Source organism: Lepidochelys olivacea (genome assembly GCF_965140295.1).
Source record: "Lepidochelys olivacea isolate rLepOli2 genome assembly, chromosome: 4".
Lineage (NCBI taxonomy): Eukaryota > Metazoa > Chordata > Testudines > Cheloniidae > Lepidochelys > Lepidochelys olivacea.
Window position 1 is genome coordinate 61,039,016 of NC_140414.1, and position 25,201 is coordinate 61,064,216.

The following is a 25,201-nucleotide window of genomic DNA, read 5'->3' on the forward strand; positions in this document are numbered from 1 at the left end:
TAATAGGCTGAGGTTATTCCAGTTATGTAAATCTTTTAAGTTAAGTGGCTAAAGGGAGATCATTTAATTTAAAAAGGTCCAAAGAATTTTTGGCTACATGGACTCCAATATCCCTAATTAAAGTGGTGCACAAGACAAAGTTAAATTATCTTCAAAGGCCTCTCAATGGCTCTGGGCAAAGTCTAGAGGGAGAGGCTCTGATTTATTGTAATTCATTTTGAATCTAGAAAGTTCTCCAAAAATGTTACATTGCTTCAATATATTGTCTAGGGGCACTATAGGGTTACTGGCAAAAATTATTGTATCCTCAACATATGTAATACAATCTGCTGTTCAATATTGCTTATTCCTACTCCAAAAATATCATTGCTGGAATGAATTCTTTGTATTAGAGATTCCATAATAAATGTAAACAGTAAGAGAGATAAGGCTGAGCTCTGTGTAGTACTATGTTTCAGCTGCAGGCTTTTGGAATCATAACCATTAATAAGGATCTTGGCTGCTGTAGTTGGGTACATTAATCTTATCCAAGTAATGAATTTTGGTCCAAATCCCATCAGTAGAAAAGAAGAATGATTATGCAACCTGATCAAAGACCTCTTCGTCATCTTCAGATAGATTTGATACAGAAGTATTATTTAATATAACAGAGAAATGTGTTTAATAATCTTATAAAGTTATCAGTTCAATGTTTATTCTGTATAAATCTTAATCATGGTGGGCTAATTCAAGAAGAAATTGTATGTTAAGAAATTAAATGGACTTCTTTAGGGTCCTTGTCTTTTTTTGTGTATGGTAGCAAATATGGCAACAAAGATAGGTCCCTATTATGCAATCGGATCCGTGCAGATGGACTTCCATACTATGATCAAAAGTTTTCTGGTGGAAGTTGGTCAGTCTTAGGACCATATATGGTCCTTACTTTCAAGGCTCTTCATAGTTTAGCTCCACCTTTCTTAACCAGTCTCTTCTGGCCTTTAGCTCTCCCAGTTATGGTAGCATCTTACAAGCTGTCAAGGTTCCTTCCCCACTCTGAACTCTAGGGTACAGATGTGGGAACCTGTATGAAAACCCCCCTAAGCTTATTTTTACCAGCTTAGGTTAAAATTTCCCCAAGGTACAAACTATTTTACCTTTTTGTCCCTGGACTTTATTGCTGCCACCACCAAGCATCTAACAAATATAACAGTGAAAGAGCCCACTTGGAAACGTCTTTTCCCCCTAGAATCCCCCCAAGCCCTACACCCTCTTTCCTGGGGAAGTCTTGATAAAAATCCTCACCAATTTGCATAGGTGAACACAGACCCAAACCCTTGGATCTTAAGAACAATGAAAAAGCAATCAGGTTCTTAAAAGAAGAATTTTAATTGAAGAAAAAGTAAAAGAATCACCTCTGTAAAATCAGCATGGTAAATACCTTACAAGGTAATTAGATTCAAAACACAGAGAATCCCTCTAGACAAAACCTTAAGTTATAAAAAGACACAAAAACAGGAATATACATCTCATTCAGCACAACTTATTTTATCAGCCATTTAAACAAAACAGAAGCTAACGCATCTCTAACTAGATTGCTAACTGACTTTTTACAGGAGTTCTGACCTGCATTCCTGCTCTGGTCCTGGCAAAAGCAACACACACACAGATAGAGAGAACCCTTTGTTGCCACCCCCCCCCCCCGCCAGCTTTGAAAGGTAAAAAGTTGCACTTTGATCAATATTGAACAACACTTCATGAAAATACTGGCTTTATTGGATTATTGGCTATCCGCCTGGCAAAAATTTGGTGAACATAACATGAAGCAAAACTAGGGAGTTCAGCACAGCATTGTCACCAACAGAAGCCATTATCTGTAACAGAAGCCCAGGGAACAAGCCAAATGAAACTTCTGCTGCCAGGCTGATTTTAACTAGAAATCATCTGTCATAATCTGCATGTAAATTCTGATCTCACATCTCAGAGTAAGAATCCCACAGACTGAGAGCAATTACCCTGTTCAGAGAGTGGCATTTCTTTAGGTATTTGTTACATTCGTTATTTTGTGTATTAAATAAGACAAGATAACACTGAATCATAATACTGGCGTGGATGTTTTTAATTTGAATGGTAAAGAAGAAACAATTAAGTAAATTCTGCCTACATAAATTCTCATTTTGCATCTGTCTCCCACCCTCATTCTCTGCCTTCTTGCATGCAGCCTCTTTGGGCTAGATTTTCAAAGTTATTTAGGTGCCTAAAGATGCAGATGGGCACCTAGTGGGATTTTCAAAAGCACCAAAGAAATTAAAATCACTTTTGAAAATCCCACTGGATACCTATCTGTCTTTACCTTTAAAAATCTGGCCCTATGCCATATGACTGACTTTTCCCATGCCTCTACACACTCCTCCTCCAATTAATTACCTCTTTACAACACACTTTTTAGGGATAGGTAGCCTATAAAACCTAGACCACGGGTGGCCAACCTGTGGCTCCGGAGCCACGTGCGGCTCTTCAGAAGTTAATATGCGGCTCCTTGTATCGGCACCGACTCTGGGGCTGAAGCTACAGGTGCCAACTTTCCAATCATAGAATCATAGAATATCAGGGTTGGAAGAGACCCCAGAAGGTCATCTAGTCCAACCCCCTGCCCAGAGCAGGACCAATTCCCAGTTAAATCATCCCAGCCAGGGCTTTGTCAAGCCTGACCTTAAAAACTGCTAAGGAAGGAGATTCTACCACCTCCCTAGGCAACGCATTCCAGTGTTTCACCACCCTCCTAGTGAAAAAGTTTTTCCTAATATCCAACCTAAACCTCCCCCACTGCAACTTGAGACCATTACTCCTCGTTCTGTCATCTGCTACCACTGAAAATAGTCTAGAACCATCCTCTCTGGAACCACCTCTCAGGTAGTTGAAAGCAGCTATCAAATCCCCCCTCATTCTTCTCTTCCGCAGACTAAACAATCCCAGTTCCCTCAGCCTCTCCTCATAAGTCATGTGTTCCAGACCCCTAATCATTTTTGTTGCCCTTCACTGGACTCTTTCCAATTTATCCACATCCTTCTTGCAGTGTGGGGCCCAAAACTGGACACAGTACTCCAGATGAGGCCTCACCAATGTCGAATAGAGGGGGACGATCACGTCCCTCAATCTGCTCGCTATGCCCCTACTTATCCATCCCAAAATGCCATTGGCCTTCTTGGCAACAAGGGCATACTGCTGACTCATATCCAGCTTCTCGTCCACTGTCACCCCTAGGTCCTTTTCCGCAGAACTGCTGCCTAGCCATTCGGTCCCTAGTCTGTAGCTGTGCATTGGGTTCTTCCGTCCTAAGTGCAGGACTCTGCACTTATCCTTATTGAACCTCATCAGATTTCTTTTGGCCCAATCCTCCAATTTGTCTAGGTCCCTCTGTATCCTATCCCTGCCCTCCAGCGTATCTACCGTATCAATGTGCCGGGGGTGCTCACTTCTCAACCCCTTGCTCTGCCCCAGGCCCTGCCCCCACTCCACCCGTTCCCGCCCCCTCCCCTGAGCCTGCCATGCCCTCGCTCCTCCCCCTCCCCCCCCAAGCCTCCTGCATGCCACAAAACAGCTGATCGAGGTGCAGGGAAGGATGGAGAGGCGCTGATTGGCGGGGCTGCTGGTGAGCAGAAGGCACTGGGAGCTGGGGCGACGGGACGGGGGCCGAGCTAGGGGGAGGAGGGGCTGCTGACGTATTACTGTGGCTCTTTGGCAATGTACATTGGTAAATTCTGGCTCCTTCTGAGGATCAGGTTGGCCACCCCGACCTAGACCTTCCCTATCCCTCAAAGAAGTGTTAACTAAATAATAGAAAGCACTATAACGCCTTTGCATCACACCACACGCCTGCCCTTCACAAAAAACAAACAAACCTCAAGCTTCCCCCTCACAAAATAGCAAAAATTGTGGTTTTAACAAGACACCTGACAAACTGCGCTGCTTAGTCCCTAATTAGCTTCTTGTCACATCTCCTTTGGGTCCAGTCCTACAGTGAGGACTGTATGGGCAGATTCTTCTGCCCATTGGGGCCCACTGAAGTCAGTGGGACAACACCTGGGTTCAAGGATCTGGTCATGGTGTTCTTAGATTGTTAAACCTTTGAGGTAGGGACTATCTTATCACTGTGCGTATATGCCTAGCACAATAGGGTCCTGACCCCTGTCTGGTTCTATAGGTTTTACCACAATGCAAATAATATAGAGTAATTAGCTTATCCTTTTTCTGCACTTCTCTATTCATAAATGTTTTCATTACACTGAAAAATAATTTGAAACATTTTATTTTGTTTGGATGTAAGCATTTCACAGTAGTATTTTCAACTCATACATTGCAGCATTCTGCTGATGCATGAAGACCAGAAAGGGAAACCTGAGGGGTTTAATTTAATTGTCCAAATTGAATAAAGTATAAAAAGTAAACACAGCATAAATGGGTCAGAGTAAACTGGATTATTAGAATCCATTCATCTTTAATAATAGAAGGTGCAAGTGGTAACAGGTGTAGGGACTTGTTTATTTAAAATACAAAATTTAATCCAAGATGATCCCTTTTTTTAAAAGGAAGGTCCTGGCCGCTTTGTGTGGACCTTAAAGAACCCATGATACTTTTCTTGCATTGCGGGGAGGGGCACCCCAATGTCCTTTACCAAAGTTCCCACGTCTGCCAATGTTGTGTTTATTACACTGGTTGTATGTCTGTTTACCAGACAGGTAACTGAATTTCCATTATTAATCTGTATGGGAGTAAAGGTGATCTTGTGGCAGAGGCCTGAGAGCCAGACAATTTAGGTTCTACTCCCACAGGTTTCTTTTGTCATCTTGGGCAAGTCATTTAGGTGAGGTTCCTGCAGATACTGAGGCTTGGTCTCAAAATTTAGGTTGACATAGCTACAGCACTCAGAGGTGTGAAAAATCTACATACACCTGACCATTGGTAGCAATGCTGACATAATTCCTGGTGTAGAAGGATGTAAGAATGTTTCTGTCAACCTAACTACTCTTGCTCAGGGAGGTGGTGTTCCTACAGTGAAGGAAAAATCCCTTCCCTTGCTGTAGGCTGTGTCTATACTGTGGGCTTACAGTAGTGTAGCTATGGCACTTTAGCGCCCAAAATGTAGACATGGCCTGACGCCCATGAGTAACTTTATATGTGTGAGTAATCCAGGACTACTACTCACATGTGTAAAATTACTCCTGTGCAAAAGTGTTAGCAGCATCAGGGCCTTGTAACCTCTCTGTGTTTCAATTTCTTTGTCTTTTAAAATTAGGTTAATATAATACTTAGATCATAGAATATCAGGGTTGAAAGGGACCTCAGGAGGTCATCTAGTCCAACCCCCTGCTCAAAGAGGACCAATCCCCAACTAAATCATCCCAGCCAGGGCTTTGTCAAGCCTGACCTTAAAAACTGCTAAGGAAGGAGATTCCACCACCTCCCTAGGTAATGTATTCCAGTGTTTCACCACCCTCCTAGTGAAAAAGTTTTTCTTAATATCCAACCTAAACCTCCCCCACTGCAACTTGAGACCATTACTCCTTGTTCTGTCATCTACTACCACTGAAAACAGTCTAGATCCATCCTCTTTGGAACCTCCTTTCAGGTAGTTGAAAGCAGCTATCAAATCCCCCCTCATTCTTCTCTTCTGCAGACTAAATAATCCCAGTTCCCTCAGCCTCTCCTCATAAGTCATGTGTTCCAGTCCCCTAATCATTTTTGTTGCCCTCCGCTGGACGTTTTCCAATTTTTCCACGTCCTTCTTGTAGTGTGGTTCCCAAAACTGGACACAGTACGCCAGATGAGGCCTCACCAATGTCGAATAGAGGGGAACAATCACGTCCCTCGATCTGCTGGCAATGCCCCTACTTATACATCCCAAAATGCCATTGGCCTTCTTGGCAACAACAGCACACTGTTGACTCATATCTAGCTTCTCGTCCACTGTAACCCCTAGGTCCTTTTCTGCAGAACTGCTGCCGAGCCATTCAGTCCTTAGTCTGTAGCGGTGCATGGGATTCTTCCATCCTAAGTGCAGGACTCTGCACTTGTCCTTGTTGAACCTCATCAGATTTCTTTTGGCCCAATCTTCTAATTTGTCTAGGGCCCTCTGTATCCTATCCCTACCCTCCAGCGTATCTACCTCTCCTCCCTGTTTAGTGTCATCTGCAAACTTGCTGAGGGTGCAATCCCACACTAACCTCCAGATCATTAATGAAGATATTGAACAAAACCGGCCCAGGACCGACCCTTTGGGCACTCCACTTGATACCGGCTGCCAACTAGACATGGAGCCATTGATCACTATCCATTGAGCCCGACAATCTAGCCAACTTTCTATCCACCTTATCATCCATTCATCCAGCCCATACTTCTTAAACTTGCTGGCAAGAATACTGTGGGAGACCGTGTCAAAAGCTTTGCTAACGTCAAGGAACACCACTGCTTTCCCCTCATCCACAGAGCCAGTTATCGCCTCATAGAAGGCAATTAGATTAGTCAGGCATGACTTGCCCTTGGTGAATCCATGCTGACTGTTCCTGATCACTTTCCTCTCCTCTAAGTGCTTCAGAATTGATTCCTTGAGGACCCGCTCCATAATTTTTCCAGGGACTGAGGTGAGGCTGACTGGCCTGTAGTTCCCAGGATCCTCCTCCTTCCCTTTTTTAAAGATGGGCACTACATTAGCCTTTTTCCAGTTGTCCGGGACTTCCCCCGATCGCCATGAGTTTTCAAAGATAATGGCCAATGGCTCTGCAATCACATCCACCAACTCCTTTAGCACTCTCGGATGCAGCGCATCCAGCCCCATGGACTTGTGCTCGTCCAGCTTTTCTAAATAGTCCTGAACCACTTCTTTCTTCACAGAGGGCTGGTCACCTCCTCCCCATGCTGTGCTGCCCATGGAGAAATTTACTGGCTTTACCGTAGCAATATAATTATACAGGTTAAGTTATGCCAGGCAATTTCACTGTATAGACAAGCTCTCAGTCTCCTTCCTCACCAACTTTGTTCTGCGCCCAGCACGAGCTCCGTGGTGGTGAATCTCTGCCCAGGCATGGACTACACTGCAGAATCAGGGCCACAACTCCTGGAAACACGAGATTGTTGTGAGAATATCAGCTGCAATAATAATTAATTTTATTAAAGCTATACATTTTTACTAGCCCTCATGTTTGCAGGGACACATTTGAAAACGTGAGGCAAGTGTACCCTATAGACTGCGAAACCAGATGGAAAATAAAAAGTAGCCCAAATATATTCCTGGGTTTTTTTTTAAACCGTGCTTTTTAAGTCACTTTCGTGATTTTTGAACGCTGGAGGCTGGCGCTAACAAACCAAACCAAGCCGGCAATGCAAGGGGAGCACGACCCAGTACTTTGTAGAGGGGCCCCAAGGCAGCTGCAGCTGCTGGCGGGGTGGGAATTTGGAGAGGATCCCTCGCCGGCCTGGTGTGTGTGTTATATTGGCAGTGGGGTAAGTGGAGGCTGGGCGGCTCCGACTGCCTGACGCCAGTGAGACCAGATCAATCCAGGCGCAGAGGCAGAGCGAGTGCGGGGCTGCCTGGCGGCTGGAGCCGCAACAGCAGCAGCCAGGGGAGGACGGAGGCAGCCAGCGAGCGGCCGCGGCGTTCGGTGCCTCCTCTGCCCGCTTCGCCGCCCAGCAGCCGGTAACAACTTTGCGCTTCTTTGCCCTCTCCCCAGCCGCCTCCTGTGCCTGGCCCGGGGCCCTCCAAGCCCCCACCCCCCGCGTGCTGGGGCTTGCTGGCTGGCCGGGGCCGGGCAGGGCTTGCTGCCGCCGGGGAAGTGGTTTGAATGGTGGCTGCGCTTTGCCTTGTTGCTCCCCCTTCCCCCGGTTATTTCCAACCTCGGGCTCGGGTCCGGGCTTCTTCTTTTCACCACCGTTTGGGGTAGGGAGGGACGGATTTTTTTTATTTTTTATTTTTTTGGAGGGGGACAGGGTTTTTCTCCAGCATGATGGCGTCTCTGCGGGTGCCCGGAGAGAAACCTGTGACTTCTGTGCTTTCAGCGTTGCTGCCTTCTTTGGTTTAAAGTTTCTGGGCAGATTTCTTTGTTGGGCTGGAGGAATTAAAAATAGAGCCGCCAAGAGCGCTCTCCTTCCCTCTTCCTTTCTCCCTTTCCCCCTTTCTCATGAGAAAACCCTATTCCTGGGGCTTCTGCTGCCTCAGACTCTTGTCCTGGCCCCATTGTGTTCACAGCCAAGTGGGAGAAACTTGCAACGGTTCCTGTAAAGCTCTGGCTAGCACAAGGCAAATGCCCTTTTGTTTTTATTTGGGAAAAGCATTTCTCTAATGACTTGGCTACTCCAAATCTTTGTCCCTCCGAATGGATTTGCTTTTTGCAACAAGATTTGTTTAGAGGTCAAGGAAAGTTCACTTAAAATCTTCTGATTATTAGGAGGTTTGGATGCACGTGATTTTCCTTCTCTCAATGTGATTTTCAATTTACTTCTGCTGTACAGAATGAGATTATCCAGCTTGAGATGTACCTTTAAATTTTATTAAGATATGTCCATGCGCAAGTGTTCAATCATGCTTTCTAAAGTAGCTGGGCCAGACCCTATCATTTTTAATGAAGCCAGTGGGAGCTTTGATGGAGTAAGAAGCAAAATATTTATCCCTTTGTTAGCAGTTTATAAAATTACAGAAGATGTACAGGCCGGTTTTGCAGTTTGCTTGTAGAGCATATGCTTATTTGTAGTTTAGTTTTTGGAAGATATATTTAGGGAAAAAGAACTGATGTTCATTGCATCTAAGAATGGACACAACCCTTCTCTTGGGTGGAATATTGGATTGTCAGAAACATCAAATTCTTTTTTTTTCATTGGTGTACATTTCATATAGAAGCAAATATATGCCCATCCTTAGTTTATGGCAGACATAGTAGGATATTGTGTTTCTAGAAATTAGCATTTTAGGTAAAAGGTTATGTTTCAGACCGCTCTATACATAAAAACCGGTTTCAGAGCAGCAACCATGTTACTCTGGATCTGCAAAAAGAAAATGAGTACTTGTGGCACCTTAGAGACTAAGTGAAGTGAGCTGTAGCTCATGAAAGCTTGTGCTCAAATAAATTCGTTAGTCTCCAAGGTGCCACAAGTACTCGTTTTCTTTTTACATAAAAACTGTCAACTCTTGCCTCTTCTGACTTCTCCTTCCCTGTAAGACTTAGCTTGTTTGTGATTTTGTACATTACACAACATGAAGCTCAAAACTGAGGCTAAGAACCCACAGAGATTATTTTTCTTTATAAGCAGACACCTAAAATTCTGCTAGTCTTCATGTGGTCACGTGCCCACACCTCAGTGTGTCAAACAGTGAATGAATCCTGTAAAGGAACTTGCTGTGTTAAAACTGATTTTAATCTTGTCTCTAAGTACTACATTAAATTTATTGGCGACTTGCTTCCAGTTGCAACTCACAAGGTAAAATATATCAGTCTGGACAGGAGTTCTGTGCAGGGCAGTTGGTAGAAGATTCTCATTGCTCCTTGTTTAAATATTAAATACTTCATTTTTGTGACTCCTTTACAGTGGCTGTCTTTAGGGTTTTTTAATGTTAAGATGAATAACACTTAACCCATATATTTGATAATTCTGTGCTGTTGTTCAGACTCTCCTCTTGTAATTCATTTCACACTGTAACTTGGAGCTTGACAAAGAATTTGCTGGAGTTGGGTGATCCAGGACCCTTACACGGTCTCCAGAAAAGATCAGTTCAAGGCAAGATCAGGTTACCCTAAAGGTAGGGATTTGTCCTTGCTTTAGTTTTGACCCTTCCATTCCCTTGGTATGTAATCAAATACACTTTTTTCCTTATGCTATCCTGTCTACTTTTCATTTTGTGTACTCTTTGATCCAGTACAGTGTAGGAAAAAGACTAGATAAACAGCTTGAGATCCTTCAGTTTCTGTATAAGCAGTGTCTACCAATTCAAGTGTTTGGAAGTTGATAAATATAGTTTTGAGTTCAAACTAGTACCTAAAGGGATGAAATGTAAAGAAAAGTGATACAGTGGTTAATAACATTGCTATGCCTTTTTTGTGTATACTGGAGTGATTTTTACAGACCCTCCTTAAATTCTGAACCACTTTATGGGTGCAAGTTAGACTGAAGCCATGTTTGTTTTTGTTTGTTGTTTTTTTTTTAAAAAAAAATAGGAAATAATAAGTTTGAATGTTACCATATTTAAAATACAATAGTGTGCACTACCCAGTCCAAGTTGTGTGTATACAAAAGCCTTCATTTCTGTAGTCTTATAAGGCTAATGGAGGCATCTCCTCAGCTTTATAAATAATGTAAGTTGTGTATAATGTGGAGTCCACAGAGACTGCAGAGAAAGCATCATTACCAGCCTTTTCAGCCTGCTGGAGATCTTAAATTGATTTACAGCACTGAACTGGTGCAAAATGATACATCAGAATGACATGGGGTCAACCTGTAAAAGTCTGTGATATGAGCCTATTAGTTCAGTCATCATAATTAAACCACATTATGGGGGCACCAAAGCAAGCATGTGTGGCATGGCCTGTTATGCTTCAAAAATGGGGATGCAGAGAGCACCATGTGTATAACTTAAAACATTTTATATAAAGAGAATTTGAAATTATGAAGAGCAATATGTGAGCAGAGGTACCCTGACTATTAACTTCCTTCTCCCAGTCATTAACAATTGAAATAGAGAATGACCATATCTCTCTTATTGGGTGGGGGAAAAGCTGAATTTTATACAGTTCCCGAGGTTCAAAAATGATCAGGCTTTACTAGCTGACTACTCAATCCAACAGCGAAGTGGTGAAAGCGGGCAAATGGTTTAACACTCTGTCCAGTCTACTAGTGATCTTTATCCTACTAGAAGTAGGTTTCAGAGTAGCAGCCATATTAGTCTGTATTCGCAGAAAGAAAAGGAGTACTAGTGGCATCTTAGAGACTAACCAATTTATTTGAGCCTAAGCTTTCGTGAGCTACAGTTCACTTCATCGGATGCATCCAATGAAGTGAGTTGTAGCTCACGAAAGCTTAGGCTCAAATAAATTGGTTAGTCTCTAAGATGCCACTAGTACTCCTTTTCTTTCTACAGTGACTCTGAATGTATCTCTGTTGAAATGCTTCTGTAGAACTGAGTGGTATATGTTGAATTATATGACCAAACCTATTTTAAAACTAATTGATTTTAAATCCTGCTTGTCAATAGCTCACTACTTTCCTTAGTTAAGGCAACTGTGATTTTTAAACTATTTACAGGAAAAAAATCTGTTTTATCTGTGGCATACTAGTTTCTAATGGCATAAACTAACTGTTTTGTATGTTAAGCATCTTAAATCTTCTTGCTATTTGTACTGATAGTAAAAGCTTCACAATGCACACATGGCAAATCCTGCTTGTGGCTCTTATCTGTGTCCTTTGGTTTGGTATTTTCGTGGTGGTAGACTTAAATGCTGTCTGGTTTGACTTGTGTGAACATCATTGAATCATATATGATCTCTAATTGGGAGAAACTAGGTATTTTTGCATCTATCTATATTTATCTGTGATAACTACAGATTAAAATGGATTCGTGAGAGGCTACAGAAAGCACTAGAAAATCAATAGAATATTACGGGAAGATTGAAGAGACTAGACTACAGGTTCAGTCCGATCAAAACAAGATGCCCTTTTAGGTAAGCTACTTTCTGAGCTGGAAGTAAAGCATTGAAGCCCATTTTTCAGAGAAATATTTGTAAAATGTGGATAAGGAGCTCTCTTGTGCTGTGGTGAAACAGACTAATGAAATAACCTTATTGAAAGGAGAACTGTAAAACCTGTGAAAATGGACATGAGGTCACAAAGACTGCCTTGTGGTTAATGAAGTGACTCTTCTAATGTTCTTTTTATTTGTGGTTTATTTTTTTATGACTAACTTGCCCAGTTATACTGTCTTTTTCCATTCCAGTTCCTGAAGAACTATTCTTAATATTAATATTCAGATAGCCCTTTTACTTTCTGTGTGTGTGTGTGTGTGTGTGTGTGTAAGGATATCTGAAATAATTGGAACCACCCAGTTCTTTATAAAGATTTTCTGATTCCTGTTCTTGAGTTTCTAAATGTGTTGGGCTTTTTTTTTTTTAAAGCCAAACAAAAGTACATTTTAAAACAAAAACTTTGTTGATTTGTTAAGATGTCCGTGTCTTAGAGCTCATCTACACACAAGTTGCAACCACTCTAGTTAAAGCAGTGTAACCTCCCTGGTGTGGACACAGTTATGACAGTATATGGGAAGGGGCATAAGCTACATGGGTATAAGGCCCCTTTGTATTGATATAACTTACCTACATAAAGGGTTGTATTGTTATAAATACCTTGGTAAAAAAAATTACATCCCAAACTGAAATAGTTGTATCAGCACAAGAACAGTGTGTAGAACAGGCCTCTGGTTTTAAAGATAATACTCCCATGGAGGGGGAAGAGGGACAGAATTTTACTGGTTTAGTCTCTAAGGTGCCACAAGTATTCCTTTTCTTTTTGAGAATTTTACTGGTAATGGCTGACTACAGAGAGATACAATCTCAGTGACAGGTTTCAGAGTAAGAGCCGTGTTAGTCTGTATTCGCAAAAAGAAAAAGGAGGACTTGTGGCACCTTAGAGACTAACCCATTTGTTTGAGCATGAGCTTTCGTGAGCTACAGCTCCGATGAAGTGAGTCTCAAGGAGTACTTGTGGCACCTTATTCTTTTTACAATCTCAATGGAGAACAAATGTTCATTTGCATAAAGGAAGCTGTCTTTTAGGGAAGAAAAGCCAAACGCTTCATAAAATAAACAGTCCAATTCCAAGGAATGCAAAAGAGCCCAGATTAACAGACTTTAAGGGTACGTCTACACAGCATCTGGGAATGAGCCTCACAGACTGGATCCACAGACATGTGGTACTGGGGCTTGTGCTAGCACGCTAACAATAGCTGTGTAGACAGATGTTGCTTTGATGTAGTCGCTCAGGCAGTGGTCCCAACTCCAGGCTTGAGAACCTGCGCTCCAGCCCCAGCTGCAATTTTTAATTTGCTAGTGTGAGCCTTACTAGCACAAGTCTGTGGAGCTGGGCTGGGAGATGCACTCCCAGATGCAGTGTAGACTTCAGGTTTTTGCACATTTCTGTTTGCTCTAAAATGTGCCGCGTAGTTGAATTGGATCGAAGGCAGATGATGAAGTGTGGTTCTCATAACTAGTCTTTGGGGGGAACAAAGGATTAGAAGGGACTGCAATGGTCGTCTAGTCCCAGGGTTCTCGACCTTTTTCTTTCTGAGGTCTCCCAGACATGCTCTAAAAACGTCACAGCCCAGCTGTGCCACCATAACTGGTTTTCTGCATATAAAAGCCATGGCTTGCATTAAGGGGTAGCAAGCAGGACAATTGCCAGGGGCTCCACGCCACGGGGCACCGCAAACCGAAGTTGCTCAGGCTTCTGTTTCCACCTCAGGTGTTGCAGCTCAAGGCCCTGGGCTTCAGCCCCCTGCAGTGGGGCTGTGGCTTTCTGCCCTGGGTTCCAGCGAGTCTAAAGCTGGTCCTGCTTGGCGGACCCCGTAAAACCTGCTTGGAGTGCCCCAGTTGAGAACCACTGGTCTAGTCTAACCCCCTGCCAAGATGTAGGATTTGTTTTGTCTAAACCATCCAAGACAGATCCAGTCTCCTTTTGAAAACCTCCAGTGAAGAAGCTTCCACAATCTCCCTAGGCAGTCTGCTCCATTGTCCTACTGTTCTTACAGTTAGGAAGTTTCTTCTGAGATTTAATCTAAATCTGCTATGCTGTAGTTTGAACCCATTGCCTCTTGTCCTGTCCTTTGTGGCAAAAGAGAACGACTTTTCTCCATTTTTTTTTAATGGCAGCCTTTCAAGATGGATATCATCCCCCCCCATCTCCTCTTTTCCAAACTAAACATTACCACTTCCTTTAGCCTTTGCTCATAGTACAGAGCATTGAACTACATACTTAGTTGCACAGCCATGCCTTTTGTGCCTGGGATCTTTTAATATTAACAATGTGGCCACTGGTGCACCACCTCTGTACTTGTCTTCCATTGAAATGACAGTTTAACATTGTGGTGATATGACTCCCGGGCTGCCTAGTGTAGCAATATTGTGCATGAAATAACTAACATGGTAAACAGTTGCAAGATAATTAAGATTCTAGATCAGTGGTAGGAAAGTGTTTATTTGTTCAGTTAAATTTCTTTTGTAGATTTATGGGAAAATTGACTGGCATTTATTCTAGAATAGCTATTCTTATTTAAAGGAGTACTTGTGGCACAAATTTGTTAGTCTCTAAGGTGCCACGAGTACTCCTTTTCTTTTTGCGAATACAGACTAACACGGCTGCTACTCTGAAACCTATTCTTATTTAGCTATTCCAGAATGATCCCTGTCCGCCATGTGGATGCTCTATTCTGAAATAAAAGTGACTTTATTGTGGAATAACTTCTCCATCTTGGAAGTGAAGTTACTATTACAGAATAAAATTGCTTTTATTCAGGAATCGAGTGTCCCCATGGGGAGTTATTCCAGAACCCCTAAATTATACTGGAGCTGTTCTGGTCCATTTCCTCATGTAGACATGGCCTTGTCTGGCATACAAGGAGAAAAGAAAATTATTTTTAAACATGCCTTTATAAAATTATATTTAGGTACTGTTCAGAGCAGTATTATCCAAAGGCAAGTGTTACTGCTGACTTGGCATATGAGTAAATCATTAATGTGGTTCACCAGTAATTTCTAAAGCATTATTTCATATTTTTATGCTTAGAAGAGGGACTTTTTTCGTACATGGCAACAGATGTGATTATCTAAATATGTTAATGCAGACAGTCTTAATTAGAACTGTCTAACACAGTCTAAAGTATAAATTAAAATATTTATTTAACTTGCAAGTTTTGTCATTGAAATTATTAAAAATGTTACACCAAAGTGATCAGAATAGTATTGCATAATTTAGAAATGGGTATGCGTTTAAAAACATTTATCTTGATAATTTGATAGTGCCTCATTTGTTTTCCCGCTCCTCACTCAATAATGTGGTTGAATAGGGGAGTGATTGTGAACAGCTTCAAGCTGACAGACCTTACCTCTGGGTACAAAACGTTTGTGATAAGGAAAGTCCAAATGCAGTATTTGATGTGTTTTATTTTTTTAACAGATAAAAGTATAAATTGAGTTTCAGAATTTATAGCCAACTTTTGTAATGCATTGTCGAATCCTATAAATTGAACCAATTTAACTAAAATCTGTTTAGAAACTTATTTAGTTAAACCAGTGCAAGCCCTGCATAGGCATACTTTTCAACTGGGTTATATCAGGTTAGCTTACACTAATATATGGGCTTTGCACTGATTTAGCTGAATTGGGTTTTTTTAACTCATTAAAGCAATGCAATTTCTGTGTGTGGATGAGGCCACAGTGTATTGTTAGGACTACTGTGGCCATTTTAATTATAGGAAAAAATATAGATAAATTGGGGAGGGACAAATAGAGCTGGTACTAGCTACCGTTATGTGATTATAGTCTTATTTATGGACACAAAATTAGGCACATTGAAGAATCAAATACTAATGTCATTTCAAACTTGTATAATATGAATATTTTAAACATTTTATATAAGACATTAAATAAGCAGTATTTGCAGTACATTGCATATGTAGCATATTCTACAGTAGAGGCTTATTTTAAATTCACTACGTTAGGTTATAGTAAATCTTTGAGTTTCTTGTCCTTCTTAAATATGCCATCTTAGTGTGCATGTACATGAATTGTCTGCTTAAAATCTGCAGTGTTCAATGTTAAACCTGCTGCAATTAATTGGGTCAAATAGAAAGGTGACTCAATGAAATTATTTAGGTAGAGAGTCATTCTAGATAAATGAATCAAAGTAAACTAACTGTAGTACCTAGCCATTTTTTTTTTTTTAAAGCAGAAAAGTTCGCTTAGATGTGAAATGTCTGAAGAATCCTGTTGTGGTTTCCACATGTAAACGTGTTTGGGGGAGGAGGAGAAACATTTGCTGTTTGTTCACATTCATGTGTTAATGAACTGCATATTTATCTTTATTCTACCAATACATTGCACTCTTTATGTAATTAGGTTTCAATGTGGCTTGAGGTGGAAAGTAGTTAAAATTGAAAGCTTCCTACCTTGCATGCACCCATGGCTAAAGACTCTCATGTAAAGCAGCTTTGATTAATGGATAAAAAAATATACAGGTTACAACTTGCTTATTTCCTAGATACAGTGGAAAGGAGGCTCTCATATTTGTTTCCAAAGCATAGGTGAGCAAGAAGTGAATCTAGGACTGGCTGAAACTGTTAAATCTCTTGCTGTTCTTTTTTTTTTTTAGTAATTTTCTCTAAACTTGGGGGCAAGACTGAGTTCCTATCAGTCTCTCTAGGTATGACACACAAAGATAGTGAAGAGTTAAAGGCTTTTTCTCACTCCCCTTTCCACTGGCCATCCCCAGCCAGCGGCATATTAATGCCTAGGCCGACAAATTTATAATAGCAGCCAGAGGCTGCTTCCCCTGGTGCTGGTTCATGGCTCCCGGCCCCGCCCCAACTCCACCCCTTCCCCAAATCCCTGCCCTGGCCCCGCCTCCTCTCCTGAGCATGCCGCGTTACCCCTTCTTCCCCCATCTGTCACGAAGCTGTTTCGCACACAAGCACTGGCAGGGAGTGGGGAGAAGCAGGACCTGGCGGCGTGCTCAGGGGAGGAGGCGGAGCAGAGGTGAGTTGGGGTGGGAGGATGCAATTATTTCAGGGCCTAGGGGCGGCAAAACCTTTAATCCGCCACTGTCCCCCGCATACCAGAGAATCACAAAACACATTTGCATTCATGTTTCTTTACAAAGAAAAATGGCTTGCAAAACAATTTTTTTGCTTATTCTTTGCTCAATTGTGCTTTTAAAGATGCTGAGCAGTTTTGTGAGAGACAAGAAAGGTGTTAGCTAGTCTTCTGCTAGACCATTATCTTAAATTAAGGAAGATTCTGGTCCCATTCCTACTATTATGGGGTGTGTGGAGTTGTACACCAAAGCAGATAAGACAAATGCATAAACAGTGTTTTTTTTTTCTCTTTTGAGACTAAAGACTTCATTTTTTGTTGCAAAGTTTGTATACATTGTTTGTCACTTCTGTAGCTTTTTTTTTTTTTTTTGAATGGGAATGTAGTCTTGTGTGGAGAGCTGGTAGATTTTTTTTAATACTTTCTCTTTCTAAGATAGTACAATTACAGGTACAGTGTAATAGTCTCTCTCTTCTTATCTGTCCTTCAGTCACTCACCAAAGCGGTAGGACAGTTAGAAAATGAGGGTTTCCTCACAGGGATGTATATGATGCAAGGAGGGAAAATGATGGCAAATGACAGCTTTGTTCCCTTAAGCACGGACATCTCAGAGAAACGTCAAGAACATAAGGAGTGGAGAGATGGGATGAGCAAGCCCATTCAACTTTTACAGCCTTAAGAAGTTTTGGTTATTTTTTGTGCTCCTCCTCATTTTTGGCAAGAAGCCGAGTAAGGTGAAGGGCCATTTTAATGATATTTTTTGACTTGATCAAAACTAGGAAACAGAGAGAACCTGTTCTTGTAAAGCAGTTTGAATTCTTAAATGATTAACAGTACAAAATCTCTGTGAACTATGGGGTTTGTCTCACTTGTGAAAACACCATATTCTTCTAAGGTCTTTGGGTCTTACTGTTTTTGATATACAATGAGCCTGAAGTCCTTGTATTTCTTTGGTTTTCTGTATTGTGCTTCTGTTGTCCTAGATGGAAAGACAGGCCCTAGGCATTGTCTATGCTGGAGAAACTTTCTCACTGGATTCAAGACCAACAGTTTAGCTAAATCAACTTTAAAATCAGAGTTGTATAACCAGCTCTTCAGCTTGCATAGATGAATGCCATTGAAGTTGATGTCGATTTACATTGGATGAGGGTTTCCTGATTTGCGGTCTCCTTCTCTGATCTCTAGACATCTAACTCCATTAGCTTTGTGCTAGTGAGGATGGGACCTACGTTGGTTCATAGAGGATATTACTATATCAGTGACCTGTTTAGTAGAACTACGTAGAATGAAGACTTGGTGAATACAATGAAGAACTGTACTTTTTTCTAAAAGATGTAAATTTTGACTTTATTGAATACCTCAGGAAATCCTAGTTATATGTAGATTACTGTCTCCGTGATTACAGCTTCTTGTTTTGAATTTTGCCCATTGCTGGTTTTGCAGTATAGCATCCTTAATAGGCCCTTTATTATTCCTGTTGGTGTTGGTGTGTTCAGTGCTTCCATATGGGATGCAGGAGGCAGAGGAAAAGTCTTTTGTCTGTATTACCTGAAACATGTAAGTTATAGTTTGTGTAACTTCTAGCATTAGACTTAATCTAGAGAAGTCTCTTTTGAAACATTTAAAACCGATATTAGTTTCAAGCCTTGAAGCATGCTTTCTGGACAGATAGGTGAGAGATTACTTACAAAAACAAAAGTTTAACCTTTAGTAACCCAGAGCAAAAAACAATAGTAGCTTAGGAGGGCTGAAGTGTTTGCTAAACTGTTTGCTAAACATGCATCCCATGAAGTGAGCTGTAGCTCACGAAAGCTTATATTCAAATAAATTTGTTAGTCTCTAAGGTGCCACAAGTACTCCTTTTCGTTTTGCGAATACAGACTAACACGGCTGCTACTCTGAAACCAAACATAACACAAGCATCTTGGAGGAAGAGCTTTTTTCCATGCAGCCTCCCTCTTCAGTACAGCTCACTTTCTGAGGCCTGGCCTACACGGGGAGGGGAATCAATCAATCGTACTTAGATCTATTTACTGTGGTGTCTTCACTGCGGTAAGTTGACAGCTGACGCTCCCCCGTGTACTCCACCTGTGCCTCTCGCTTCGGTGGAGTTCCGGAGTCGACGGGAGAGTGCGTAGCAGTCGATTTATCACGATAAATTGACCCCCGCTGGATTGATCACTGCCTGTGATCCGGCTGGTAATGTAGACAAGCCCTAAGCTTCCTGTCTGAGCTGCTACTTTTGTTTTATGGAGTAGCAGACTTCGTTCTCGATCCCCGAATGCACTGTAGTTTTATATCTTTTTCATGACTTAGTTCTCATGCCTTTCCTGGTGTTCTTAAAGAATTGCAGAAAAGCTTTTACTATTGAGCCCCATTTTCCTTGTATTTTTCATAAATGTTGCAAGGAAAATGTTGTTACTTTAAGGCTTCTTATTTTTTTATATAAACACCTCCTATCATTGGTGTGGTCTTTACAGTCCAAAAGGATCTATTGTTTCCTGGACCTTTACATGTCATACATAATTTATTTTTGTGCATGTTAATTAGAAATAAATTACTACAATGCCCTGATATAATTCTAAATAGAACCACTTTGTTCTTCCTCTCAGGGCCTTTGATGATGTCAACATTGTCAAATGTAGGACATACTTCTCGGAATTTATCCCTTTTTGTTTAATTTGCCCACAGTTTTTGCCATTCCTTCCTTAGCTCATTTTTGATTAGATGTTTAAATTCTAGTTTGCTAAGGGGATTACTAGGTCAACTTGTTCATGATTAATGTTACTTTTTGCCTTTGTCCGCCAATTTGTTGCCTGCTATCTATATGCAGCAGCATCCCTACTATTACAGTAGCTATAGCCAATTGCACAAGTTCTGTGGCTAGCCGTAATATTTTTGTTAAGAATATCATTTCTGCGGACAGATTTAACGCTGTAGAAAGCTCCCCCTTGCTGCCTCTTCCTTCTACCTATATCCTCCTGATTTCATCATGAGCCCAGTAATTACCACCCAGGTGCTCTCATTCCTGCAGTAGAAAGTATTTAATTGTTCATAGCTGAGCCTGCAGCCTACTTCATGCTGCAGCACCATCAGGGTGATCAGGGTGCTGCTGCTATCACTCTGTCATATTTGGATATCACTTAAGTTACTGACCCAAGACAGCTACGGGAATTATCTAGTCAGAGATGAATATTTCAGTCAGGAGTACTGCAGCTCCTTAAAACATCTACTGAGGCCAGGTCAATACTGCAGACTTCTGCTGGCATAGCTACGTCGATCCGAGATATGACAAGGTATAGGGCTATATCTATACTACGCACCTTACAATGGTGCAGCTGTGCTCTCCCGGCGACAAAATAAGACCACCCTGAATGAGAGGCGGTAGCTTCGTCACTGGGAGAGTGTCTCCCGCCCACAAAGCGCTGTCCACACCGGTGCTTTTTGTGTCAACTTTTGTTGTTCGGGGGTGGTGGGTGGTTTTTTCAAACCCTTGAGCAACAAAACTTATAGTGATGAAAGCGCAGTGTAGACATAGCCTAAATGGAACTGATATAACTGTACTGGTAAAAGTGCGGTTTTGCTACAAGAAGCTTCCATGTGTGGACCTAGACTAAAGTAGAACATATTTACTCTTTTCAAAATAATACTGTTACATTTATTTGATGACTTGTGATTGGTAGAAAAGCTTTTCTCTTGCTACTTAAAAGAAAGGGCAAATTAATTTTAAAGTTGCTGGCAGAACTTTTAAGAATCCATTTCAGAGTCCTCTTAGAAACAAAGGCTGGCTTTACTACAAACATCTGCTAATGAAGGAAAGAGGGAGGAATAAGACGTTTGATGATGATATACCACTGTAAGCTAATGACTATCAAGTACTGCAGAGTCCAGGGAATTGATAAATCACCTCCTGCCTTTTTCAAGGCCTTTTAGATTTTTCTCATAAGGAAATTTAGGAAGCAATCACTCTTGCTTTTTAGGCCACCTTTAAAGTAACACTTTTATGCCACTTGTTATATGTGAAAATGGCCTCAAATTTATTTAAATATATTTTCTGCTTCCTTGAAATTTTTGTCTAATAATTTGCAATTGTAAACTCTTTAGGCCAGGTGTAGTGTCATCCCGTGTATTTGCACCTCTCCTAACACAGGATCCTGATCCTGATTGGGGCATTTGAATGAACCGCCGGTTTAAAAAGAATACTTTTTATACCTCTATTTGCTGGAAGGGAGATCTTTGTTACAGTCCCGAATATGCCAGAGTTTCTAGCTAAGAGAGAGAGAAGGGAGAACCTGAGATTAGATATTAAAATAAATAAAAACACAAAACAAACAAAAAACCCCCCAGAAAGGTGTGAAAACCCCCCCATTTTTCTGTATACACAGTGAAGCCATCTTTATATGTCAGAGGGACTAGTAGTGGCAAACCCTGTATCATTTCAGAGAAATCATGTTCACCTATAATTATTATTAAAATATGGATGTGGACCATGTATTTTGATGGCTGAAACATTTTTGTATATAAATACACAATTGTATTGCAGTGCTGTCTTATTGTAATAGTCATTCTACAAGTGCTTGCCATTTAAGTGTTGCAAAAGGTAATTGTGTCAGTGATTAGGAAAAACGTCTACTTGTATTTTAAACTGGCTATGTGTGTTTTGTTTGGATGTAGTTTTAGGGTAACCAGTACAGTTACTGTCCTGATAAATTGAATTGTTGGACTAGACAGTCTTAGAAGCATCACAGAACTTCTCTAGTCCCCTATCAGTTCGGTTTCAGACCTATTGACTTGTTTGTTTGAGGGGAATAACTTGTTCAAGATAGTTTTGAGAAAAACAGTTGAATTAACTGCTTTTGTTCACAAGTAGCTGTAAAATGGCTGAACCACTTTTTTTCATATTGAATTCTTTGTAAGAAGGTAATAATATGGCTGAATCCACACACAGCTATTTTCCATGTAACAGTCAGTTGAGCTGACTGGAAAATATGTCCTTTATTTCCAATGGAAAAAGTATTGACTTTTGAAAATTTTCAGTTTTTTTTCCTTCCAATCCGTTCTTATTGTTAACAGATGGTTCATAAGTATGTCCCTGGCTTATATATCCTGCTGTGTATATAGAACTGCATAAAGCCCTGTCAGATGTAATTGGGTACGTGACATAGTTGGACACACCATCATTAACATTTGTAGCGCACCTAGAACCTAGCCTTGATGTAACTGTCCTAAAGCCTCAGACAAATCTGCCAGTGTATTTCCCATAGCTTACTGGCTGAGAGTCCCTTCCTGACCATTCACCTACTTCCACTTCTTCCCATTCTCCCAACCAGAAATGCTACCGATTTGTGTCCTCATCTGGCAGATGACCTGTGGCATGTGGACTGAGAGCAGAGTAGTGGGGGAAGGTGAAGGGAGGAGCACCTAAGCCCCTCATAATGTTCTCCACCAGCATTCCCCCTTCTCAATCTCCTGGCTAACTGTCAGGTGGGAATACTGGGGTCTCTGCCTTTTTTTGGGTGGCAGGATGTAGTTCAATTAGTGCTTGCCCTCTTTAATAGAACAGAGCTGTAGCAGGGAGAGTGGGCACCTTCCTGAGGCTGGGAGTCAGTAATGGGGCAAGAGACAGTGGAGCCATCTTGGACTGAGATCTCCTAGAATTGACCTTTATCATCATGCTAGTGCTCTCACCAGCTGGCAAACCACAGTTGACTTAGTACAGAGGTAGTCAATAGGCAGACTGGGGGCCAAATCCAGACTGCCACTTGTTTTTGAATGGACCCCAAAATCTTTTTATTTACTTATTTATTATTTTTGTTGTTGTTTTATTGTTTTTCTCTGGAGTCTGGACCTTGACTATACCTTGATCAAGAGATCTTGGACATTGACAAAAAAAATAGACTACCCCGGCTTAGTAACTACAGGTCACAATTTGATCAACCCCAAGTGAACCGTCAGAATGGGGCTTGCAGTCACCAAACCACAGGTGGCTGAACAGCTGTGAACACGAGTTTGGGGGTTGGAGGAAAAGGTGAAGAGACCTATGTTTATCCCTAAAAATCAAGGCCTGTTTGGAACATCCCTTAGAGCCAGTGGTGAGCTGGAGCCAGTTCACTGGAACTGATTGTTAAATTTAGACGCCCCTTTAGAACCAGCCAAAAGTGGTGCCTTAGGCACTGACTCTGTGGGTGCTCTGGGGTTGGAGCACCAACGGGGAAAATTTGGAGGGTGCAGAGCACCCATCGGCAGCTCCCTGCCCTGGCCCCAGCTCACCTTTGCCCTGAGTTACGCTCTGCCCCGCTCTGCTTCTCCATGCCCGCCCTCCCCCGGCCCCCCCAGCTTCCTGCGAATCAGGTGTTCGCGTGGGAAGCCGGGGAGGGCTGAGAAGCAGGCAGCGGCTTTGCGCTCAGGCCCAGGAGGCGGAGGCGAGCTGGGGCGGGGGGGGGGGGCACGAGGAGGGCCACCTACACCACAGCAGGTGGGTGGGGGGGAGGGCGGAAGGCGCGCAGGGGAACCGCTCCCTGCCCCAGCTCACCTCTGCCTCCCTGGGCCTGAGTGTGAAGCCACCACCACCAGCTTCTCAGCCCTCCCAGGCTTCCCTCACAAACAAATGATTTGTGGGAAGCTGGGGGTGGGGGGCAGAGAAGCAGAGTGGGGAGGAGGTGGAGGCGGAGGCAGAGTGGAGGTGAGCTGGGGCCGGGCATGGGGCGGGGAGCTGCCAGTGGGTGCTCTGCAACCACCAAACTTTTCCCGTGGGTGTTCCAGTCCCCGAGCCCGCACGGAGTCTGCGCCTAAGGCTCCGCTTTTGATGTGATCAGTGGGGGGAGTGGCCGCTACGCTATCCCACCCCTAGAAGCCAAAGGGACCTGCCAGATGCTTCCCAGGAGCCCCAGGAAAGCACCACCGGGACTCCCCACCTCTCTTGGGGCGGGGTAACATAGGGGCCCATGAGACCCTCCTGCCCGGTTCCAGGAGCAGTCAGGGAACAGGGGAGGGGGTTGGATGAGGCGGGCTGGGGGTGGGCCACGACCCCCTTGTGGGGTGAGGAGGGAACCGGTTGTTAAGATTTTGGCAGCTCATCACTGCTTAGAGCCCCGATTATTGCAGGAAGAAGCACTTTGTATGAATGTGAAGTGCATTTATTTCAAGTGATTGAGGGGGAACAAACTAGTTATCTAATGTAGACCAAACCTTTGATTTATTATCTAAAGCCATCTTTGTGCATATGAGGACTGAACTGTTGGGTGAGGGAGTTATTTGTTTTGTGTAAATGAAAGCTTAGGTGGCTCTTCGAGTATTTAGGTGCCCAAAGATTGTTTTTTTTTACTAGATGTTACTGTCAGCACCATGAATGTGACCTGTGCCGCCTCATGCTCCTGTACAAGGGGATAAAGGGTAGAGCAGCCTCGACCCTATGGCAGTTTCCCCCTTACTGCCCATGGCAGCAAGATGGAACCTGGTGACTGTTTGACCTGCTACCCTTCTTTTACTTCAGACTCCTCTTGTATGCATAGTTTGAAGAAATACTTATTCACCCTTATCTCTGATTAACTGTATTGTTTGGAAATGTCTGACAAAAAACAAAGAACAAAACAAACAAAAACCACCCAAAAAACAGGAGGATTTTCCCCATTCCCTCCAGTACAACTGGGTGACGTGTTTTGAGCCAACTGCCATGTTGGACTCTCAGCTTTCAAAGATTGAAGCCCTTTCTTACCGGCTATGGACTCATATCCCATGTCAATGGGCATAGCCTATGCCAGTGGTTCTCTACCAACTGCTGCTATCTCAACCCCAAAACTGTTACTATTCTGACATCAGTGCCAATAACTCAGCACTGGCCTTGGCCTCTTTACTGGCTCCTCAGTCAACAGCACGGTTACTGTTGGACCTTGCACTGGTGCCTCAACACAAAGGTAAGGCTGAAAAGAAGGGCCAAGTGGAGCCAGACACAGCTCCCAGCATAGAGAGGCACTGCCCAGAGAAAGGAGAAAATAAATCACTCTTCCAAGGACAGGATGCCTAAATCTGTGCTTGGAGGGTGGCACCGATGAAATATTTACTGTGGTGATAATTATGGGACCAAGGTCCACCCCCCCCAAGAGTCCTCAAGATCCCGTATGGGGGCATCATTGGCACCTTAACAGCACTGGGCTCTGAAGCAGAGAAATTGCCCCTCAGCCCCAGTGTTTAAAGAATACTCCTCCTCCCCACCACCACCACACTATACCTTCCTCCCAGCATCAAGCAGGGATACTTCCTCGCTATCCTTTGAGTTACCCTAGAGCTTGCCAGAGATCCCTCTCTTCTTGGAGCAAGTGCCGCAGGATGCTGGGGAGGAGTTTAAAGGAGATCATTAGAGAAAGCCAGATGTTTGCCAGAACAGCCTT

The 25,201-nt window shown here is 42.5% G+C and overlaps 1 protein-coding gene across 2 annotated transcripts in view; it reads left to right on the forward strand.

The window, feature by feature from the left end:
- The first annotated feature begins 7,474 nt into the window (after positions 1 to 7,474).
- The window catches only part of SMAD1 (SMAD family member 1), a 74,755-nt gene continuing 57,028 nt past the window's right edge, over positions 7,475 to 25,201 (forward strand). For both annotated transcript variants that reach the window (XM_084627217.1, XM_084627218.1), the window contains exon 1: positions 7,475 to 7,669. The gene's annotated coding sequence lies outside the window, so the exon portion shown is untranslated. The remainder of the gene's footprint in view (positions 7,670 to 25,201) is intronic.